Source organism: Gymnogyps californianus, chromosome 9 (assembly GCF_018139145.2).
Source record: "Gymnogyps californianus isolate 813 chromosome 9, ASM1813914v2, whole genome shotgun sequence".
Lineage (NCBI taxonomy): Eukaryota > Metazoa > Chordata > Aves > Accipitriformes > Cathartidae > Gymnogyps > Gymnogyps californianus.
In genome coordinates, this window is record NC_059479.1 from 24,131,965 (window position 1) to 24,153,540 (window position 21,576).

Sequence of the window (21,576 nt, forward strand, 5' to 3'; positions counted from 1 at the left end):
CTGTTTGAACTTCCAAGACCTCCTTAGTCATTAGCCAGAGAAATGACGCGTTCGTTGACGGATGTTGCCGCACTGCTAGCGGGAAGTACCCGTTTCCAGTTCATTACTGTTCATTAACTGTATTGTCGTAGCACTTCCAGCCTCAGGAATGTAAAGGGGATAAATATATTAGGTGAGGGAGGGAAGCAAGTTATCACCTAGTCCCCCTTTAATAACTTCAATAGATTTAATGAAATAAAGGGAAAACCTTAACAAAGTCATAGGAGCCTGGTGATGATAGCACCAGACCGAGATTTTCCAAGTGATTAATTATTCTGCTGTTATTTCACACCAACCCATCTAGGCAAAAAAGGGACAAAAAAGGGGGTTTTACGTAAAAACAGCCACTAGGGCTCACCATAAAACCTGTTGCTCAAAAGCAGTTTGATTTCTCGGAACCGGCAAACCTCACAATGTTTTACAGGCAGGGAATTTTACTATTTTACTGAAAAAAACCTGAAGGCCAAACCAGCTTTGTGGTTCAGAAACTCCTGTTTGGACCCTCCTGGGGCAGATCAATCCTGTCTCTGCAGAGCTCGTAGCATCGCGCCCCGGGGAAACACCAGCAGGGAATGCTAAGAAGATTTCGATGAAGAATTTGGGCTTGAAAATACTTGAAAGGAGGAAAGCAGAAGCTGTAAGAGGCAGGGAGAGGTGAAAGGCTGCCACTAAGCAGAAGAGAAGATGTGAAACGGAGAGAGAATAAAGATTCCCAGAAGTCAGTTACATTCTGAGAAAACGTTGCGTGTTTAAAGAAACAATCCCCATCCAGCACCAGTTAAGGATGCTTTTAAACGCGCATATGTAAGCCCTGGTGAAAGGTAAGGAGAAGTTTCACTATCGACATTTGCTGAGTCAGACTTCAGTGTCAAAAAAAGAGGGGAAAAAAAAAAAGACACTTGTGAAAGACACAGAGCACGAGTGGTCCGGCTGAACGCAGGAAAAAGAGCAGTAGCCCTTTCTCCTGCGTCAAAATCCTTCTGTTAAAACACTGGTTATGCAGAAAACTGATTTTTCAGGGGCACGCATCTGTCAAGCAGCGCGTTTGTGCTGGTACCTCCAGCAGGCAGCTGGAGAGGGGTGTCAGGCACCTTGCTGGTTACCGCCTGCTCTCCTCCCGCAAGCGTTTATTCCATTTAGAGCTTTGATATTTTGCCGATGTGCGCATCAATGTGAAACGCGGGAGTCGCAGAAGGTGACGCTTTGCGCTCAGCGACGTGCAAGAAGGGGCAAAACTGTTCCCTTCCTTCCTAGGGAAGGAAGAAATGAGTATGTTTTGAATGACAAGATTACATATATCCAAGCCCTTGAGGACCTGTACTTGAGCTCATCTGGAAAAGCTGGCGTGCTCCACCGGGATGAGCTCTCTAAACACAGCCTGAAGCCACTCCGGGCATAGGGACAGCCCCCGACAAGGCTCTGCACCAGCAAGTTTGCAGCAAATCACCCGGATAAAGGCTGCACATAAGCTTTTTTCCTCCCGTTTTCAGGTTTAATCTTGATGTCCCCAAGGTTTTCATTTTATTTCTATGTCCTTTCCACATATTCGCAGCCGTTGTGTGTATCTTTCTGGATATCGTAAACAAATACTTTGCCTTTAACGTGGCTCCAGGTGAAGAGGATTTGAAGGCTCTCAGGTGATAAAAGGGCGGTCTTTTCCCACGAGTGTGTTGAGTTGTGGTCCATAAAATCAGCCTCAAAGCACTTCCCTAGGGAAGAGAAGTAAAGGCGGTTGTGGTGTTTTTCTGTGCACAAAAGGAAGGGAAAGTAAGTACTGCGGGGAGGGGGAAAAAAAGGTGTGTCTTTTTGCAAGCAGCAATAACTAGCTGGGCTCTCTGATGTGCAGTAGGGTAGGGGATTTTCCACTATTCCCAGAGTGTTTTTGAGGAGGAAGCCAGGAGGAGACTGCTGCGCCCCAAAATTAGGTCATCCTCACTAGGAAAAAGTACCATTACATCTCAAACATGCTGCCTGTTTCCAGGCTAAAAGTGAAGGGAAGGAATGTTGCTCTTTCTGGCTTGTCCTCCCCGAAAACTGGGCTTTTATGGCGATGTTCAAATGTGTTGTGCAGCGCATTGTCTGGCTGAGGCGCTGGCTTGAGTTGGAGATGCCCCGGCACGTACTCGGGGGATCAGTGCTAAAGAAATCGCGTAAGTGTTGCTGATCAGAAAGGGGGATGCGTTTGTCACGCAGGCTAACGTGGCTGTCAACGAATACAAATAAATTCTTTGTGGGTATAACTTTTCAGAAGCTGTGCAGTAAGAGATGAGACCACGCTGCGGCCTGGGGTGATGTGGATGGAGGTTACCTGGCAGCTGCCGCCACAATCTCACTGATTACAAACTGATTTCTTCATATTGAAATATAAAGCGATCGTGGTGGAATAGTAATTTTTTCCTTTAGCTTGAGTATTTCTCAGCTGTCCTTAGATCAGACTTTAGTTTCTTTCTGCTTGTAACTCTTTAAGGGTTTTGATTTAGATGCTTTAACCCTCTCGAAGAGGAAACTGTGGCAACAGGAGTGCGGGCGCCGAGCCCCACGCACGCACTGCCCGGGGCTGGCTGCCAGCTGGGGGAAGGCAAGTCCTGCTTTGCTCTGCTCTTTTTCGGACCTAACCACAGAAGACAGGTTCGTCCGTAAAATGCTGCTGTCGGAAAACCATCAGCCTCAGTAAAGCAGTGGTTTTTTGGGGTTTTTTTTTTTCCTCCTCTTTCCCCCTAAAGCACAAGTCTGGAGGTGCTGGCTGGTGCGTGCGCAGGGCTGGAGGCTCCTCCTGACCGAAGGAGGAGTGAGTCTTACGGCAATCCCAAAAATAACCTGGGAAAGACACATCTGTGGGATTTCTTAACAAGAGGCATTACCCGAGAGCATGTGATGCCAAACGCACGGCACTTCTGCTGTGAAAACGGACTGTTTGGGCTGAAATGCTGTTACTGTTTTCCTGGTGTCTCTTGACTGACGGGTGTGCTGTTCCCCACAGCAATGGGCTGGTGGTGACGTCCGTGAAGCCCTTGCAGTGGGTCCTTGCTTGCCCACCACCATCAAAAAAAGAGCAATTTCAGGACACCAGAGCAAGAAAACAACTCCCGTGCACTTTACCTGTTATGCACTGGCAGAGACAAACTGTATGTATTTCTTATTTGTAGCTGTAAAAGGGCCAGAAAAGGAAGAAGTGCTGAAAAAGGAAGACGTTCTTCCCCAGCCAGTGTAATACCGCAGTTCTCCTTTGTGGAGAAATTGCGCTAATCTGCTCAAATTCTGATTTTTGGGGCAAAAGGAGAAGATCCTGAGTCCTGCCTGGTTTTGGACTGCAGCCCTCTGACCTTGAGGGAGCGGGGCACCAGGCTGGTAACTCATCCCTGGGCTGCGGTTGCCTTTTGGAGACCTTCAGCTTCCTCTGTGCAGGGAAAAATCCAATGGACCCACGGGAAGTGTCAAGGGCTTGTTCTGCCCGCCTCGCCCTGCTGTCCCCTGAGCTGCAAGTCTCCATCCTGAGAGAGGAAAATGCCCAGTGATGGTTCCCAGCTCCTTCCCGTGCCCCACGGAGGTCCATGACCAGCAGCTTCCATCCTCATGGTCATGGCTTGGCCGTGTCCCTGGGCCAGGAGGCACAGGCACTTCCCCATGGTCCTGGTTGCTTGCCCCATCCTGCTCTTCCCCAGTAAGTCCAGGAGGGTCTGAGCCACAGGGCTGTGGGACCAAAGGGCGCCCGAGCTGGGCCAAGAGAAGGGGATGGTGTCCAGGCTGGCTCAGTTTGGAGATGACTCTCTGCAGCATCTGTGACCTGTGGTTTGGGGTTTATTTCTGAGTGCTGGGGGTGTGAAAGGAGGCATCTCCAGTGGGGCTGCGGTAGGAGGAGACCTTTTTCTGCTGCGTGTTCATGAACCCAAGGACCTAGCTGGCACTTGTCCTTAGATATCAGAGAAATGGGTGGTTTCCCTGAGCTGGAGAAAAGATGTATTGCATTTGGCTGCGCTGAGCTCTTCCCTGAGAGCGGGGCCCTGCTGCCGCTCACCGACAGCGTGTGTGTATGTGGGGGGGGTACGGTGTCACCTTCAGACGGCAAACCCCAACCGGGCACGTCACCTAGCCGCATGCAGGTGTCTTTCCCCCGGCGATGCGGGTGGAGGCAGCGGTACTTGGGTTGACGACGGCCCCAGCCACACTGATGGGCAGGAAGGAGGGGGTGGGAACCGGGACGCGTCTTGCTCACCCGTGGGCGATGGGCTCTGCCGTGAAGACTGGCAGTTCAGGGGTGGTACAGGGGCTGCTGTAAATGGTCATATTTTTACCATTTATGCACTTTTAATCCCTGTTTGTTACTCTTGGTGCTTTGCAGATCCTTCTTACGGTGTGGCTTTGTCCTGGTTTCGGCTGGGACAGAGTTAATTTTCTTCCTAGTAGCTGCTATAGAGCAGTGTTTTGGATTTAGTAGGAAAATAATGTCGATAACACGCTGATGGTTTCAGTTGTTGCTAAGTAGTGTTTATACTAAGGCAAGGACTTTTCAGCTTCTCATGCCCAGCCAGCAAGAAGGCTGGAGGGGCACAAGAAGCTGGGAGGGGACACAGCCAGGACAGCTGACCCAGACTGGCCAAAGGGGTATTCCATACCATGGAATGTCATGCCCAGTACATAAACTGGGGGGAGCTGGCTGGGAGGGGCGGATCGCTGCTCGGGAACTGGCTGGGCATCGGTCGGCGAGTGGTGAGCAATTGCATTGTGCATCGCTTGTTTTGTATATTCTAATTCTTTTAGTATTATTATTGTCATATTATTATTACCATCATTATTTTTCATCCCTTCCTGTCATATTAAACTGTCTTTATCTCAGCCCACGAGGGTTTTTTGTCAATTCTCTCCCCCCATCCCACTGGGTGGGGGCAGTGAGTGAGCGGCTGCGTGGTGCTTAGCTGCCGGCTGGGGTTAAACCACAATAGGCTTCTCAAGCTCTGTTGTAGATGGAGGAATTCTTAAATTCCTAATTTATCACTTGCTGATGGGCCTCGTCCTGCCTTTGCTGCCGGTGCTCTGCAAGGTCCCCATCTTCGTGCGAGGTGGAGGCTTCCCATACTTCAGACGGGTAATGCTGCTTTTGCAATGCTCAGCTCATTTTGCAGCCCTGGTACTCTCACCTCCTGCCCTGGCATCACTCCCAGCTCTAAAATAGCCTTCGCATGACAGTGTGCACATGGCATAGGAGCCCCCAGACCAAAGCAAAGGTCCCGCAGCCGCCGGGATGTGCAGGCAGGTCATGTGGAAATGGATGCTCCGGTATTTCTGCAGTGGGTGCTTAGTGGTGTTGGGCTACATCAATTCCTGAGCGTGCATGCAGCTCTGGAAGCAAAAGAAGCCTCTAAAGAAAACACCTATACCATTATAACTTTATTTTTAGAAATAACTACAAAGCTGTGAAGGGTAGGCAGGATGTTTCTGTGTCAATACTGGAAGAGTACCAAGGAAGGGACCTTCTGCCTCTTGGGGGGCTGCCGTAGGTGACGGAGGTGAGGATGAGCTCATCTGCTGCAGTTGCAAACTCTATTTCCGACAGACTTCTTAGGTGGATGTCGGTGGCTGTGGCCAGCTGCAGGAGGCTGAGATCTGCCCCTAAATCCCAGCTGTTCTCCCCAAAGCTGGCCCGCAGAGGTGCCGTCCCACGGCAAAGCGGGGCCACTCGAGCAGAGAAAGGCTTTTTGAAGTGTGTGAGGACTTCTGCAACAAAACTGCTATGTCCCTCAGTCCGAAACAGGCTAGAGGTAACGGACGCTGCTGAGGGCTGTGCTCAGGACTGGGATCTGGCGCGGCTTTTGCAAAGCAAACCTGAATTTTGTGATGCCCCTCATGAGGTCGGGGGCCTTTGAAAAGCAAGGGGACGCTTCAGTTCATGGAGGGAGGGAGAGAGAGAGACACCCCTGCAAAGCTTTCACCCGTCCCTCACTTCATCCTTCGGAGCTCCTTGGGCTGGATTTGTTGGCAAACTGAAGCCCTTATAGTCACAACACTTTTTATGCTTCTGCAGCTAAGGAGATCTCCAAGAAAACTTCGAGACAAAATCAACCTCAATTAAAGGCAAGTTCTGAAATTTTCACAGGCTTCAGAAATGCTGCCTAACCCTGCTCCTCCGCTGCTGAGAGAGGGGGAGCAGCTGCCTGGAGCACTTCCTGTAACCATCAAATACTGATAGTTTGGGGTTTTTTAAATGTAAACAAAACCAAAACCCCACAACTTTCAGAGCTACAGCTCATGAAAGAGGATCAGGACCCTGAATGCGCTGTAATAACAAGAAATCACTCTGACGCAGAGACGGCTGCGTAATACCTTACTGACCGCTGGAATGCGGCTGAGTTGGCTGCTGAGAATACATTTTTGAGTGGTTACATGCACAGCAAGAGTTCTAGCTCAAACCCTGATCTAACTGGGGATATACAAACCCTGGGTGCTTTGTGCCTGCCTCACTCCTGGGTTTATTCTCTGTGAATGTTCAAGCTAATAAATCCCGTGTTTAATAGTGATCCTAGCTGGGTGCAAATCTGTGAAGGTGACAGTCACTTCGCTAGACCTTAGAGAACAAATCCTCTTTAAAATCATGGCAGTAAGCAATTCTGAACTATGTAATCATTTGCCTCCAAGATATTATGTTACTGCAACGTAAGAAACTTCTCGGATAACTGAGGAGGGATGCCAACGAACCTTGCAGAGTCCTGCATGGCTTGCTGCCTTATCGGGAATAGCAGATTGCCTGCGTGATGGTATTGGAAACACTGAATTTGGGTGTGGATGTAGCAAAACTGGGAGCAATGGGGTGAAAAGCAAGTAAGGGTGGGGTGTTTATTTGGGAGGAGTCTGGGGGGAGAACAAGCATGGCAAAGTAAAGAGGAGGGGGGATAAAAGGGGCAGTTCCCACCTATTTTCTCTATGAGTGTGCTCTCCAGTCTGTGCTTGCACCTGATCCCATAGCAGACCTGAAGCCAGACTGGCCGGTGAATAGGACAAGGGGTCTGGGACCATGAACGAGAGGGACAGCAGGGCTGGGGCTGGGTGCAGGGGAGGACACAGGTCTGGGCCGGCTGCTGGAGGGATGTTTGTGTGATGTGAACAAGCGTGAGACCTGCGAGAAAGCTGTGAGCCCCATCAGCTGGAGACCAAGAGCCGGATCAGGCCCTTCGCATCCTTCATGGCCTTGTGAGTGCTGCGTGTGGGTACAGGGGTGCCGGTAAAAGCGTGTGCTGGGATACATGGTCTGTCTCATTGCTGCTGCCTGGGCTTGGGAACGGGACCCAAACAGGACCCACTTTGGCTTTAGCGGACCAGGACCGCTGCCTGGGCTCGTGACACCCACCTGGTTCAGCTCCCCTTAACATAAAGCTTGATTATTGAACACCAGTATGATTTATAGTCACTTAAAAAGTGATGCCCTATATAAATGTATATATTCAGATGGTGTTTCCCGGCTCCAAGCTCATTCAAAAAAAATGAGCAATAGCATCTGAAGGCTTCATTCAAGTTGCTTTTCCTTTTGTACATCTCAGCTGTGCATTGATGGGGCAGGCTCTGGTTTAGATTTTGGGGGTGGGAGAGAAGACAGCTTGGAGATACTGCAGCACCAAGCCAGAGCCCAAGCCTGGGCTCAGGCAGAGCTGGCAGAGGAGAGGGGGAAGGAGAGAGCACAGCTGGAGGGGACCAGTGGCACATGGAGGGGACCGGGATGGGTGTCCTGTACCTGGGGCCATGGGGGGCGGACCAGAGGGTGTCCTGGGAAGGAGAGCAGCCTTGGGGAAAGAGGCAAAAACATCGAGTAAAATGCCATCCTCTGAAATTTTTCCTTTGTTCCCAAATCCTTCTGGACTTTTTCTGCCCTCCAGAAACCGCTGCTGTTTCCCTGACCATCACTATCCTCTGCAGCTCCTTCATCGACCTCCTGAAATGTCGCTGCCCCCCATCCTGTTCACCCACCTGCTTTGACACCAACCCTCTAACCTCCCCGCCAGAGACTTCTGACATACCCTCATCCCTCCAGCACCTCCCTGAGCCCTCCCCGGGGCTGGCTGCACCCCACCACCCTAGCCCTTGTGTGTTGTGACAGCAGGTATCATCCTTTTGAGCTGAAGAGAGACTGCAGAGGCACCGACGTGCAGCCGGACTTCACCAGGGCTGTCTCAAGTGGTTAAAAGTCAACGGCCCAGGAGGTCAGTGGCCAGCAGCTCTACCTGAGACATGTTTCATGCAAATTTTGAGGTCGGATGCTCAGCTTCTCACGATTGTGCCTTCGCTGCACCTCCAAGGCAAGCAAGACATGAGGTCTCTGCAGGGATGCTGCACCCTCAGCTCCATCCTGATGCTCGTCGGTAAGTCTTGGGATGGGGCAGGCAGGAGGAGACTTGGGGGATGTAAAAGCTGGGACCGGGATAATGCTGAGCTGATACGATAAGGGAAAGCAGCTGGTGGTGACCATGAAGTGCTCTCCCAAGCCACAGAAGGCTGGAAACTTGGGGGGGGAGCATCACAACATGGTTCATATAATCGCTGGCAAGCATCTGCCAAAGCCACCCCCTGCGAGGGCAGAGGTCCTGCTGGACCCAGCGCAGCCGTTCACTGTGCTCCTCTTCACTGCTGCTACTGCTGTGCCACTGCTGTATTACTTACCACTGGTAACCTCTGGACAGCCCATAAACGGTGCTAATGGCAGGATGGCTGTAACTTCAGAAGATCTCTTCTGCTTTCATCTATGTGATGATAATATACACATGAAAATGCTTTCTCTGGTCTTAGATGTGGGTTGGAAATCACAGATTTAACCCTGAAAGGGCATTCACAACAGCTGGCCCAACCCCTGGCTGTGCCCATTCCTGGAAGGGAACAAAAATTCTCTCTCAGGCTGATTGACTGGTGTTTCTCAGCCCACGCGGCTCCCTGCAAGCCCTGGAGAGGCAGAGCCCTTCACTGCCAGAGCTCGGGTCCCCCATAAAATCATCCCCACCCCCAAAAAATATGGATGCAGCAGCTGCACGTTGCTGAGAACCGGCTTCTGTGCGTGGAGCTGCAGCACACGGGGTGGTGGGGCGAGGTGTGCTGCAGTCGCCCGCACGGGGCTGTGCTTGGGGAGGGGAAGGGGCAGCGGGTCCAGCCCGGGCTCTCGTGCCGTGGGGCGCAGAGTGTCGCTGATCTGCCCCTTCCCCTTCTCTGCAGGGGGAAGCCTGGGTGTCCTCATCAAAATCCATCAGGATTCGATCAACAGCACCGTGGGCCAGTCCGTGCTCCTGCCCGTCTCCTACAGATTTGACGGTGTCCCTGACTTCCCAGTGTCGATTGCCTGGACGTTCAGCAACAACCAGGATGCACCCATCACCTGCACGGTGATGAACTGCTCCTTGGGTGCCGGGGGGGCTCCCAGCCACTGCTTTGCAAAACATTTCCCCCACTCCACGTACAACAGCCGGGCTGAGCTCTTCCCCGAGAACGGGTCCCTGCTGCTGCGGGACCTGCAGCTCAGCAACAGCAGAGTTTACCATGTCACCTTCAAACCGCCATACCAAACCCGGTGCGTCACCCTGACCGTGCACGAGCAGCGTGTCAGCCCTCACCATCCAGGTGAGTGTAAATGTAAGGTCAAGCCCTGTGCCTGAGCCCAATGAATCCTACAGAGAGGCTTTGGGCGTAGGAGAGGAGCCCAGGGTTACGGACCAGCCTCGCCACCCTGTCCTCCGTTTCTGTCCACTAACCCTATCTCGGCACTCATCCCCATCAAGAGGGGACCTTTCGGGGGGGGCCCTGGTCAGGGGTGATGTGTTTGGGGCAATGGGGGGGTTCATATTCCCATACCTCATCTCGTAAGAATAATCTTTGATGCCCGGGGCTGCGATCAGTGCAGTTACCAGAGTAGAATGGGGAGCTTTGTTTTGCGGGAAGGACCAGGTCAGGGTCCTCTTTGCTGTTCCCCTGAAAACCAGAGGTGGTGGGAAGCATTTTACAGCATCGGCCTTTCCAGATGTGGAGGGCAAGCAGCAGAGTTCGGTCTTCCCAGCAACAGGAGGAGGAGGAGGACCCTGCAAAGGCAGGCAGAGGGATCATTAGCTGCAGGACTCCTCCTGGGAAGGGTTGTGTGTGCTTCACGCTGTGCTAGGGAAGAGGCACGGGACTGCACGCTAGGTCCGGGAGGCACTGAGAGCCCTCAGCTACTCTGCTCTGCATGGGACAGGAGGAAGCTTGGGCATGGCATCGTACCCCCCCAGAGATGTCCTGTGGGCACCTGGGGAAGGTAAGAACCCAAGGAGATACACAGCAGAAAGGAACATGGGGTGTGCGTTTGGGTCTCGGAGCAGGATTCACCTCCTCCTCCGGCAGCAGTGCAGGCAGCTGCCAACGTCAGGCTGACCGCGTCAGCCTCAGGCATCGGACAGGAAGAAAGCTCAGCGCAAACCATGCCCAACAGCTTGCCATCTCTCCTACCACAGGCACCGAGCTAGATGGAGGAGGAGAGACTGCCACTCGCATCCCTTGCTATGTCTTTGGAGGCTACTACTGCTTCATCCTGCTGTTCCTGCAGCTGCTCTTCCACCTCTTATGGCACAGGGTGAATGCACGCCTCTCCGGGTGAGATGCCTTAGGCTCTCGGGTCCCATGGGAAAGCCAGAAATGCCAGGGATGGAGCTGGCTCCTCCGCAGGGGCTGAGGGCAGCCGAGCTCCCCACCACGGAGGTGATTTCCCTTTGGTGATGCTGCTCCCAGGAGCAGACCCATCACGCAGCCGTGACCCACCGGCGAGCGGTGCTGGAGAGATGCAACGGATCTGTAGGACAAGGGACGTGGTTGGCCCCGGTCTCTTCTTTCACAGTGTCAGGGTTTAACCCCAGCCGGCAGCTAAGCACCACGCAGCCGCTCGCTCGCTCCCCCCACCCAGTGGGATGGGGGAGAGAATTGGGAAAAAACAAACAAACCCTTGTGGGTTGAGATAAAGACAGTTTAATAGGACAGAAAGGAAGGAAAAATGATAATACTAAAAGAATTAGAATATACGAAACAAGCGATGCACAATGCAATCGCTCACCACTCGCCGACCGATGCCCAGTCAGTTCCCGAGCAGCGATCCACCCCTCCCAGCCAGCTCCCCCAGTTTATGTACTGGGCATGACATTCCATGGTATGGAATACCCCTTTGGCCAGTCTGGGTCAGCTGTCCTGGCTGTGTCCCCTCCCAGCTTCTCGTGCCCCTCCAGCCTTCTTGCTGGCTGGGCATGAGAAGCTGAAAAGTCCTTGCCTTAGTATAAACACTACTTAGCAACAACTAAAACATCAGCGTGTTATTGACATTATTTTCCTACTAAATCCAAAACACTGCACTATACTAGCTACTAGGAAGAAAATGAACTCTCTCCTAGCCGAAACCAGGACACACACAGCTGCAGCCTGACAGTTTTGGGTAACTTCTGCTTTGTGCCCACAGCCAAACTCCCGGGAGGCATCAAACACGGTGTCCCGCTCGGTCCCAGGGCCCGAGAGCAGGCAGAGTCAGCTGCGGCACGGAGCGGCTCTGCAGCCCCAACGATGCCAAGCTTCTTGAAGCTTTCGGGCGCCGCTCAAGAGAAGAAGGTGAATGTGCGAGAGCAGCCGGAGGTGGTACCCTGAGGAATTGCTGCAGCTCGGGGCAGCGCCCTTACAGCAACGCCTGCGCAGGTTAAATGTGCTGGACTCTTTCCTGAGCCTTGTTTTCCTTCTGTCACCTGCTCCGGTTTTTCCTTTCCCGGTGGAGTAGCCCCGGGGGCCAGTGAACGCGGCAGCCGGTCCTACTGCAAAGTGAACGTGCCTTGCACTGCAAGTGAACGTGCCTTGCACTGCTGCACCTCCCGCTCGCTTTGCACGAGCAAACGTGCCCAGGACATGCCTGCTGATGAGGCAAAGGCCCGTGGTTTCCCCAGTTTAAAATGGTCTTCCAGTGGCCCTACGTGCCTGGCACACCTTTCCTCCCTGGGAGGTGGCATGTGCTTTGCCCCGTGCCCAGCCCCAGGGGCTGCCCTGCTCGAAGCGGGGCCCCGCACAGCCCCAGGCAGCAGCAGGCACCCTGCCCTGCCCACGGGCGCAGGGCGGGGGGTGTCTGGCCCCCCACCCTCTGTCTCTGCAGGGCAGCAGGACCAGGGTTGGGGTCTCAAGCAAGTGCTTCCCACCCTGGCACGTTCCCCGTGTGCCGGCAATGGTGCGGACACCTCCGCAGCAGCACTTTGTGTCCCTCCTCTTCCCTTGGCTCAGCTCTCCATCCCAGTGAGGGGAAGGTGCCCTGGTTTTTGTGAACCAAATACTCCTTCCTCCAGTGCAGTACCACTCCCTACACTCAAACACCCCTCTCCCTATTCAGTACCCCCTCTCCAGTCAAATAAACACCCCTTCCTCCAACAGCCTGTTCCCCACAAAAGCCGGGGCTGCGTCTGCAGCATCACTTTGGGCTGTTCCAGCAGCCAAGCAAGAGGGGAGATAATTTGCCAAAGCTTCTGGCAAGCCCAAGGTGGTCGAGACACCTCAGCGTGGGGCTGCCAGGAACCAGAGGCTGCTTTTGCAGGGTGTTCGCTGATCGTTCTCTGAAGGTGAAAGAGCGGGCACGTGGGGACCCTTCGGCGCTGTCGGTGTGCTGCAAACCACGCTCGGGTTTCCACTGAGTGTGTGCAGGTGAGAGGAGGTGACCCCACACACGTCTTGCAGTGTTGTCGCAGCTGAGAGGGCTACGGAGGTTCGTAGCCCCGTCCCCGCTGCAGCCGTGCTCCCCCAGCGCCAACCCACGTCCCACTGTTGCGGCCACAAAGCCGTGGTCGGCTCCGAACAGCAGCAACCAAGATAAAGTTAAAATAGGCAGACGGGGCTCCGCTTCGGCTCCGGCTGCCTCTTGGAGGGGGCGGCTGCGTGCGAGAGGGGTCCAGACCCACTGCCGTCCTCCCACCCTCGCTAACGGGGCGCAGGCAGTCGTTAACTTGGGGAGCGCAGTGGGGGAACAGGAGTTGCGGAGAAGTGCAGCCCCGCGGAGCTGGCACAGGGGCAGAGGGGACTGGTGGTTCCCTGGCTCAGAGCTGTCTGTCCCCTTGCTCCCACCTTTGCAGCTCACGCTCGTCCTTCCCAGGCTCGGGTCCCCCGTGACCACAGCAGCAGCTCCCCGGCACAAGCGCTGCCATGTCTGGGCTTCCCCAGGCCCCGCTCAGGGAGAAGCACTTCCCTCTGTGCAGCCTTGGAGCCTCCTCTCATCTCTGCCTGCTGGGACCTGCCTGCAGCCCTGCCTGCCTGCCTGCCTGCCTGCCCAGGGAGGGCTTAGGCAGCTCTGCTGTCCTGCGCTGAACCTGCCCGCCTGTGGATTTGCACCTCTGGCTGGGAGCTTTGCAAACCCTTTCGCCTGGCTGAGGACCAGCAGCGAGCAGGGCAAGGGAACGGAGCCGGCTGTTCCCTGGGACCCCATGGGCCAAGCTGGGCTGGTCTCCGGCCGGGACCCCCCCCTCTTCCCTGGGTGCCACTGCCAGCGGTCGTAGCAGCCTGCGAGCTGCGATTGCCAAGCACAGGAAGAAAGCCTGGGCTGACACGCTCACAAATAAACCCTGCAGCGTGCAGGGGACTGAGGAAGAGTCACCGACTTCCTCCTCCGCCGAGGCGACGGCTCGGATATGCTCGCTGGCAGCCTCGACGCAGAGCCCGGCGGGTCCAACCCCGTGCCAGAGGCGTGGTGACCGGCCGGCCAGAGCTCCCACTTCAGTTCTGCTGCGGTCAGGGCTGGCCCCCAGTACCCAGAGAAGATGTCCTCTGGCCGGTGCTGCTGGAGCCTCAGCTCCCTCCTGCTGCTCCTCGGTGAGTCCAGGCTGGGACGGGGGTCCTGGGGGATGAGGTGCCATGGAAGGTGATGCCGGTGTGGTTTCTTGGGTGGGTGGCGGTGACAGCTTGCCAGTGGCCCCCAGGACCGTCGTCCCCACAACACGTGCCATCAGGGACCTGTGCTGGCATCGGTCCCAGGCAGGGTCATGGTGGCAGGGGCTGCTCCATCCACCGGTAGATGAAGAGCTGGAGGGGGCTGTGCCTTTGCCTCCCCCTTTCCTATGGGGACACAAGGACTGAGAGCTGCTTCACGTGTAGATGGCCAGAAAGGCAAATCCGGCCGTGAAACGGCGCAGTGTGCTGAACTGCCAAGGTACAAATAATGCTGAGGGTGTTGGATGTTTGGAGCCCATCTCTCAGCCCTCTCCAGGGCTGCTGCCTTGGCTCACGGGCAGGCTCAGCCCACGCAGCTCCCTGCAAGCCCTGGAGAGGCAGAGCCCTTCACTGCCAGAGCTCGGGTCCCCCATAAAATCATCCCCACCCCCAAAAAATATGGATGCAGCAGCTGCACGTTGCTGAGAACCGGCTTCTGTGCGTGGAGCTGCAGCAAACGGGGTGGTGGGGCGAGGTGTGCTGCAGTCGCCCGCACGGGGCTGTGCTTGGGGAGGGGAAGGGGCAGCGGGTCCAGCCCGGGCTCTCGTGCCGTGGGGCGCAGAGTGTCGCTGATCTGCCCCTTCCCCTTCTCTGCAGGGGGAAGCCTGGGTGTCCTCATCAAAATCCATCAGGATTCGATCAACAGCACCGTGGGCCAGTCCGTGCTCCTGCCCGTCTCCTACAGATTTGATGGTGTCCCTGACTTCCCAGTGTCGATTACCTGGACGTTCAGTAACAACCAGGACGCACTCATCACCTGCACGGTGATGAACTGCTCCCTGGGTGCCGGGGGGCTCCCAGCCACTGCTTTGCAAAACATTTCCCCCACTCCACGTACAACAGCCGGGCTGAGCTCTTCCCTGAGAATGGGTCCCTGCTGCTGCGGGACCTGCAGCTCAGCAACAGCGGAGTTTACCATGTCACCTTCAAACCGCCATACCAACCCCGGCGCGTCACCCTGACCGTGCACGAGCAGCGTGTCAGCCCTCACCATCCAGGTGAGTGCAAGCGTGAGCGTGCTCAGCACAGGCATCTTCTGCGCTGCCCCGGCCACGCGTGTGGGAAGGAGCGGGCGCTGGCAGAGTATTTGTCCCTCCTCTCGAAGGGATGAGCTTCTGCAGCAAAGAGAGGATTTCCAGGGATGTCTTATATGGTGCTATAGATCTTTTCTTCTTCTGACAGGAAACCCATCCTGTCCCGCACTGCCAGGCTAATCACAGTATAAGGGCTTCCTGTGCAGCTGGCTGTCTCTGCGTGAGAAATGCTCTTTTGCCAGCCTTGCGTTTACCCAGCGTGAATGGCTACAGATGAGAGAGATGGGCTGAGAAACCTAAGCACTGGGTTTGGGTCCGGTACTGGAATAAATCCAGTATTCACTGGGGAGAATAGGGCACTCGGGGATAAATCTCTGGCCACGTGGGCTAAGAAAAATGTACCAAATGATTGCTATTTATGCCTGTGCAAGCTGCATATATCTGGGCAGTCAGTTAAGCTGGCAGCCTCGGTCCCTTTGGCAGGATGGGCTCCTTTAACCTGCCTGCCTCTGGCGTGTTTATTCACGCTGCCACGCAGTCCTGATGATGTGCCTCACACCCATCTCTCTTTCTGTGTTTGTCTCTTGCTGTTCCCTGGCCTGGCTTATCACTCTCCACAGTGAACACAGGGGGTTTTGAAGACCTAACTTTGCATTCAGTAAATTCCCCTATTCCCTCCCTGGGCTTTGCCTCCTCTGCTGGATCTCTGCCGTCTCTGAAGGCACGAAACAGAGCACGCTTCCTTCATACCAAAGACTCTTCCGCAGCTCTGCTGCCACCCTACATACAAAGTACATGAAATAATTTCCGTGGCAGTATCTGGCACGGTTCAGTACAAATCCTTGTATGTAGCACCTGAACGTGTGTGCCTTCCGTGCTAGGACTGGCGAGCTCCTTCCCCATCCCCTCCGGCAGTGCTGTGAGACATGCACATGACTCGTACTCTCTCCGGGACAGAAATCTCTCTGAGAATATTTTCTGGGCTGACATACAAATTCCAGCCTCTGGCTGGCATGGGTTGAAGCCGTCAGCTGCCCTCCTGGCAGCGCGGACAGGGAACCCTCCTGCCCAGCCTCGGCTCTTCCACGTAGCTTTGGGCGCTGGGGGAAGGTGCCTACCACAAATCCCAGGGACCGGTTCTGAGCCTTGCCCGGCTCCGTGCTGGCTCCCAGGTCCGGCACATCCAAGGGTTGCGGTGTCAGAGTCGCAGCAACCCCCACGGCACAGCGCGTGCAGCCCACGGGGCACACGCAGCGCAGGCAGGCGTGCAGGCAGGCAGCGCAGGAAAGGAAACTCGTTAACACTTGAGCTGTAGGTGTGGGTGGGATTTTTGCAACGCGGTATTTCCTTTGACCTGTGTGTCCGTGGTGCTGCTCTCTGACCCCAAGGAGAGTGCTGTAATCAGCAGGAATGCTCTAGAAAATGTGGTGAAACTACTGCAATTACTTATTTAGAAAACACACTACTTGTTTTCTTTCCAACAGCAGACACGGGGGAGCAAGACCACATCCGTTACTACGTAATTGGAATTTGTTCTTCAGTCTCCCTCCTGCTATTCCTTCTCTTCTGCTGCATATGGCACCGGGGTGAGTGGATCTGCTCCTGCTTTTTACCCTTCCAGGCTGCATCCTCCAGCTCACCCAGGCATATTCTTGGGTGTTAAAGGTAGCGGAGGGCTCAGGAGTTGCCTGGCTTCTGCCCTTCACACCAGAATTATTCCTTCTGTAAGAGCACCTCTCAAATGTGCCACCTCCTTCCAGTCATAAGAGTTGCTGAATGCATTTCAAGTTCGTATTGCAGCCTAACGAAGCAGAAGCACAGCACGGGTTTGTTGCAATGCTTTTCTGGAGAACTCATACCTTTTTGTGCTAAGACCAGAATCAAGATACTGCAACATATCTAGTCTGTAGAAGAGGTAGGATTTCATGGACTCTGAAATGCATCCTCTAAGTGTGGCCATGACTATTCTGTTGTAGTTACTTTAAAACTCCAGCTGGGGGGAATACCTTGGAGTGTTTCCACTTTAAAATCAGCCAACAAGGTGCATATCTCCACAGCTTCCATCAGCGACGTCTTCAAAACCTTCATCCCTGAGGGTGCCTTTGTCAGGAAACAAATTCATTTCTTCCCAAGGGGGGGTTTCGCTTGCACTTCGAGACAGTAGTGAGAGAATTCTCCATCTTAAAGGCAAAATCCACATCCCCCCGCCCCGGTGAAGGTGCCAATAGAGGAATCCTGGTTCTCCAGCACTGGGAGAGAGGAAGGTGCAGACCGTCAGTGTGTCTGCCAGATAATAAAACTCTCTTTTTCCTAGGTGCAGCTCGGCGGCAGCAGCAGAAGAGAATCATTCAACAACAGCAGGTACAGGGGAAAATCTGAAAGCTCTTGGGCACAGGCAGCAGGGTAACTGCTGACCGCTGGCTTGAATAAGATGTACTGAGCTGCAAGAATCGGGTAGTGGATATAAAATTAGGAAGTTAATTCATTATTGTAAGGGAAGGCTGCAAAGTGCACTGCAGCTGCACCCTTCTCCACCTCCCTCCCAGTCAGACCCCAAACCAACATGAACCTTACCTTCCCGGCTGAGAAGCCTTGGGGCAGCTTTGGCCAGCAGCAGCAAGGAAAATGCAGAACAGTTAAATGCAGAGCACTGGGCAGATAATCATCCCTCCCTGCTTCCTAGTCCGACGAATTGATGCTAAAGCGCTGCTTCAGGGATCGGTGCGGATGATCTAGGGGCTCACCTCACACAGAGTCTTACCTATGAAAAATAAACAAAGCAGAGAGAAAGAGGCAAAGAAACCAAAGAAGGAGACGTGAGTGCAGGATGGCTCAAGTCATTTCTCTGCCCACCACGTGGTGCTGGGGAAGGTGACTCTGGGGGGGTCGCGGGTGTCCCAGCAGCACTGGAGTACTCCAGAGAGCACGTCTTGCAGATCCTGCCAGCCTACAGTTGTTTCCACACAAAGAGGGCAAAGAGGGGTTTGTGATTATTTTTTTTTTCCAGTGAAAATAGCCGAGGTCGAGGGTAGGCTCCCCACCCTGTGCTCTCTGGTCTGGAAACCACGACAAAACTTCAGCAAAGGTTTTCATCCCTGTTTCCAGTGTCCATCGAACTCTCCCATCTGCTCTCCAGGCTGCGTCTGTTTTGTCTGAGAGGTCCTGGGGCAGAGTAGGTGTCACCCTCCGGTGCACCCGATGGGCTGAGCCAGTTTTTTTATCCATGGGGTGGGGGAGCAGGGACCAACGTTCCCCCACCGCTATCGTGGGTAAAGCCGTCTGGGCTTTACGCAGCTCCTGCCTCTGCCAACTCCTCGTTGCGTGCAGGCGGTCGGTAGCTCTGGACCCCTCCTGATCCCAACACGGCCTCTGGAGAAGGCTCTCATCTTTGGTGGGTTTGTTTGTTTGTTTGGTTGGTTTTTTTAACTTCTCTAGGTCTCAAGTGTGGAGGAGTCCCACATGGAAAGCACTGTGGTGAGGGACATAGCAACCATTTATGCCAGAATCGGAGACAGCTTTGAACAGCCGCAGCCGAGACCGACACCAGAGGTCGTGTACGCATCCGTAAGTTCTCCTGGTCTACGAGGACCGGAGACTGGACCCTACCATCTCCTGGTTTGACTGTGGGAGCTGCCTCAAGCGGGAGCTTTGCAGAAGGTAGCCATGCCGCACAGCAAAGAGGATGTTTTTGTCACTGATGCTGTCTCTGCTGATGCTGCGCCCTCGGTGCTCCCCCGCCAGCAGCTCCGCGCACTGAGCCTGGGCTGTAAAGGATTTGGAGCAATGGAGTACAGAAATGCATTAGTTTGCCTCGAACTGCAATCTCTCTTGAATTTGAGGGATGAGCTGGTTTTAGTTTCTTCTTGAGACTTCTTGAGAGTACGAAGACACCCGGCGTAAGAGAAAGATGCCTAAGGCAAATCAACAGTTCATCTGTGCGAAGCTTGCTTCCGTGGACTCACCTTAAGAGCATTAAATGGATTTTAATCGTGTGTCCCAGGTTCACTACAAATAGTCTTGTCATATTAAAAGAATATATGAAGGTGCTTTGACCTGAAAAGTTGTCCTTATTTTTATAAGTATGCCAAGTATTTGCTGAGCAGACTCTTCCTAGAATGAAATCTGCTTGACCTCGGGATCCCAGGGCACCAGGTCCCTCTGTTGTTTTGAAACGTCCCTTTGAAGCACAAGGAGACGGGGCTTTCTGTATAATGGATTTCCTGGCGCGTAATGCCATTCCCTCAAAATTGTATGCCTGGGTGGAAGAAAGCTGAGCTGTGCGATTCTCGTTTAAAATTAAAAGGCCGCGTCTCCCCCAGCAGCACTAGCATTTTCAGGCATCTTTAAAATGCAGTGAGGGCATAAATCAATTTTGTTTCCCTCTGGCTTTCACAGAAAGCCAGGTAGTACATACCAAAACATGGGGCCCCGTCACTCATAATAAATGGATGCTAGGAAAGGATGAGAGCCCTTGGCATCTCCCAACCGCAGCCGCTGTCGGCACATGCAGTGATGCCAGGCTGCGGGGCAGGACTCCCTCGGACAGAGCATGGAAACCGCCGCTGCTGCCTCTCGCCCTTTTTGGGTGCTCCTCTGTCGGCTGGGATGATGTTCAAGAGGGACGATGCTGAAGATGATGTTCAAAGCGCCAAGCACAAGGAGTCTGCTCCCACCGGTGCTGCGCCTTCCCTCCTGCCCTCTTCCCTCCAGGCAGGGAGGAAAGAGCACCCAACACCTCCAGCAGCACTGGAGGCTGCCTCCAACGCTCCTGCCTGCTGTTAGCAAGGGAAGAAACCTTTTTCTGGAGAGAGACATGCAGCGGCACACGCAGCTTTTGCTTTCTTCTCACCTGCATCCCCAGCTGAGAGTGCCCTCCAGCCCCTCTCCTGGCACCGGGTGGAAGACCTGCCTCGTGGGCTGGCTGCTCTGCGCTCAGAAAGCCCTGCTGGTGTTCGTGATGGCAGAGCTTCGCTCCAGAAAACAGAAGCGTTTTGTGGTTCAGTGAAGCCACAAAAGCTGAACACTTGCATTAGGTAAAGACAGATCTACTGCTGTGGTTAATGTGAGGCCATAAGTAGCAGGAGAGATGAAAGTACTGAAAAAGTGAAGCAGCAGCAAATAAATACACAAGAAATATGGCTTTCACTCTTCAGGCTAAAGCACATATGGTCACTGCCTTACAGACAGTCCTCTTGGAGAGCTGGGGGTCAGTCTGTGCCCCAATACCGAAGGACTTTGGAAACGCCATCCCTGGGGAGCATGGAAGGGCAGGGGAGGACCGCTCGGGACACAGATCTGGTCCTCAACACCTGCCAGCAGCCACAGAGCCCGTTGAAAGGGTCAGCAGAATAACCTCGTGGTCTCCCCCCGTGCCTGGTAAGCCACAAAATAATCTCAGGATTGGAGCGAAACGAAGACCTAGAGCTGAATTCATGTATCCACTCATCACCCAGCAACACGACTGCCCTGTTACCAGCACCCACGTCTCCCAGATCAGCCTCTCCCTCCTTGAGAAAACACCTCTGGGGAGCCCAGCCTGTGCCACAGAACCACCCCAGGCTGAGCTGCTGCTTCCCAGAAGATAATACCAAGGGGCAGGAGCAAGCCCTGACCCTCTGCAGATCTGTGAGTCTGCAGTAAAGCTTTTTAGCTGTTGCAGGGCACGCACAGACCCTCCCGTATCTCCTCTACCCTTGCCTTGTCCTCTTCTGCTTCGCACAGCGGTACCTCCGGCTGCCCCGTACCGTGTGGTGCCGAACGCCTGCGGAGGGAGAGGAAAACTCATTGCCTTGAAGCTGCACACGCCGTGAGCTGCTGGTTTGTTTTGCACATCTGTAGTGTGGACCTGCACTTCGTGGGGGGATTCAGTCCTCCCTGTGGGACTCGGGTCTTGGCGTTACACCAGGAGCTGTGGTACCCCTACGAAGGGGGCCGATCTCAGTTCAAGTGTTCCCTTGAGCTACAGAAACGAGGTAAGCTTTGACTGACTGTCTTCCCTAAGAGTCTGAGTTCGGCTAAGGGAAACTTTTGACGCTTCGTGTGCTGCTGACAGGCTGCTGGGAGTACAAAAATGGGATTTGGGTTAAGCAACTAGCTAGGTGATAGCAACTTCCCTCTTGGAATGAAATTATACTTCGGCGATCAGCAGAAAGACAGGTCTTTCCCTAATGATGCCTGAGATGATAGGCTGAAAACAGCAGAAAGTGAAGCTTTGCAAGTTTCCAGAGTTTTGCTTTATCCTTCTGCTTTTTGGTAAGGTTGGGAGGTGGAGAGAAAGCGGAACTGAGTATGAGTTTGACACAGAGCAGCTGCTGCGGCTCTGTGCAAAAATATATAGGCACGTGATGGGCTAGATGAAGGAGCACAGCCTGGGAGGTTGCCCTGCCGCTGACCTGTTGTGCCAGATCGGCAGGTCAGTTTAGTACGGATTTTATTTTGGACTTGGGAAACAGAGCTATCCAGCAAAACTCACTTGACGGGCTGGCCTGTTTGTGTGTATGAAGTGCTCGTGGTACAAGGCTTAACCCTGAGCAGGATGCTGCTGTGGGGTTTGAGCAGTCGTAGCATGAAGGCA